A 2,545-nucleotide genomic window follows, 5' to 3' on the forward strand; every position below is an offset into this window, starting at 1 on the left:
ATACATCAATGTTAATGAGACTCTTCTTTGATAAAAAGCATGGAGACCCATGGTACCTGAGGAGAAGGCTAAGATCTAACCAAGATTAGAAAAGAAGAAAATATTTATATCAGAGCAGGTAAGCTAATTTTGTAGACATTACAATATTGCTGAAATTATCCTTAGAGATTGCTCCAAACTGTGTATTTCTTAAGAGTCCCAGAGTTCTAGGGTTTCCCTAAGGCCTCAAAAGATTTTCATATGAGAAGCTGACAAAACTCAGATGCCCACATCTTTTTAATATTAGGCAGAGAAAATTAAAGGGATCCAGTGGTTTCTTAGGTGAAACCAACCACTTGATTAAAGAACAACCTGAGGACCTAAAAAGGTCTTAATGTTCATACAGCTAGCTACCAGCAGAGGGTAAGTCTCTAGCTTTTATCCGTGAACTTTACATACTTCCCAATTTTGTTATTGGTGGCAGCAGATTCAGAGATTTAATACAGTAACTGGAAACACAACAAACTTCTTGAGCAAACATGTCATACATTTATATCCTACAGTTACTGGCACATACCTAGCACATATAAGTTTTTGCTAAATATATGAATAGATAGATCTGAAACTGAGTTAAGTCATCCTTCACACCAGCCCCATTCTCCACATGTTTAATCATACTTTCTCTGATTTTATTTCAGAGTGGAAACATGCTCAACATTTAGACCTTGTATTCCTCATGATCCTGAAAACAAGTGCTTGAGAATGATTGGCTATTTCTTTCCTCCATCAAGTGCTGTCTCTGTTTCTAATCAATATGTAAAGCAACTTTAAATAAAAAATTAATGCACCCTGATCAGCATGTCTTTCAAAAGAATTAATTTAATTTACATTTCCTTCACAGTTAGGGGTTACAGAACACCCTTCAGAATTTAAGATTTGCTCAGCAAGGATGTGGTAACATGGGTAATGTGTATTAGACAGATATTTGCATTTTCAATTACCTAACTCCATTCTACTCCTACCATTAATTACCTATGGTAAAAATCAGATTTTTTTGGTTTGTTTTCATTGAGGGAGGTTTTTTCCCCAATTAGCTTTTTGAAAGCAGTTTTCACATCCTTATTCCGCAAACTGTATATAAAAGGATTCAACACGGGGATGATAATAGTGTAGAACACAGAGGCCCACTTGTCTTGGTCCAGGGAGTAGCTGGATGTGGGTCGCAGGTACATAAACATGACTGTGCCATAGAAAAGAGTGACACCATTAAGCTGAGACCCACAGGTGGAGAAAGCCTAAGGCGGCCTTCAGCTGAGCACATTCTGATGATTGCAATAAGGATAAAGGAATAGGAGACAAAGATGATGAGGACAGTGCTGAATTCAATGAAGCCACATAAACTGAAAAGCAAGATCTCACTGATGTAGGTGTCTGAGCAAGAGAGGGCCAAGAGTGGTGGGATTTCACAGAAGAAATGGTTTATGATATTGGAGCCACAGTAACTCAGGCTGAAGGTGAGCGAAGTGTGGGCTACTAAACTTACTATGTCAGCCAGGTATGAGCCTAGCATGAGTGTCAGGCAGACCCGCTTGGACATGAGTGTGCTATAGTGGAGGGGTCAGCAGATGGCAACAAAGCGGTCATAAGCCATGGCAGCCAGGACATAGCACTCAGCATCCACAAAACCTATGAAGAAAGCAAACTGGGTGGCACAGCTGGAGAAGGAGATAACTTTGTACTTTGTTAGGAAGTCAGCCAGCATCCTGGGGGCAATGGCTGAGGAGTAGCCCAGGTCAACAAGGGAGAGGTTGCAGAGGAAAAAATACATGGGTGTATGAAGCTGAGTGTCTGTTATGATAAGGATAATCATACCGACATTCCCCACTACATTGACCAGGTAGACGACGAGGAAGACCACGAAGAAGATGATCTGCAGCTGAGGGTCCTGAGTGATGCCCATAAAGATAAACTCAGTCACCATCGTGGTTTTCTTGATCCATCACTTCAATTGCATGTGTATCTAGATTTGGCTTACTGCTGTGTAGTAAATTTCCCTGTCACTGGAAATATTCAAGCTAAAGAAAAGCAGTCATATGCCAGGGATGTTGTAAAAATATGTATTTCTATAATAAACAACGAAAAATGCTTTGTTTTGAGTGATTCTTAAAAATCCTTTTAGTATTTAAATTTTATGAATGATTATGTACTTCAAAAGAATTTCTGAAGATGATGGTTGTATTTCCTCCCCAGATGCCCTGTCGCAATAGGAGAAGATGTTATCTTCTTGGAAATGGCAAGTTCTGTTTCTCCAGTGACCTTGGTGCTCTGAGGTCATTTACTGCGTAATTCCTGGTGCTTGACCTCGGCTGCACAATTATGCAGCTTATTAATTAATAAAGAAGAACAATTTTGAGTGTTTCTTCCCCTTTTCTAAAACAAAGCAGATATTGAATAAACATAAATTTTCATTGCAGATGGGCAAAGAATGCAGAGGAAAAGGAATGACCCAGGATTATCAAGGTATAACACATCACACACACACATACAGAAAGTGGACTATTTGGAG

The 2,545-nt window shown here is 39.3% G+C and overlaps 1 pseudogene; it reads right to left on the minus strand.

Moving 5' to 3' along the window:
* Nucleotides 1-1,007: 1,007 nt before the first annotated feature.
* Nucleotides 1,008-1,979, minus strand: LOC134391774 (olfactory receptor 5AR1-like; annotated as a pseudogene).
* Between the last annotated feature and the right edge of the window lie 566 nt (nucleotides 1,980-2,545).

Source organism: Cynocephalus volans, chromosome 12 (genome assembly GCF_027409185.1).
Source record: "Cynocephalus volans isolate mCynVol1 chromosome 12, mCynVol1.pri, whole genome shotgun sequence".
NCBI lineage: Eukaryota > Metazoa > Chordata > Mammalia > Dermoptera > Cynocephalidae > Cynocephalus > Cynocephalus volans.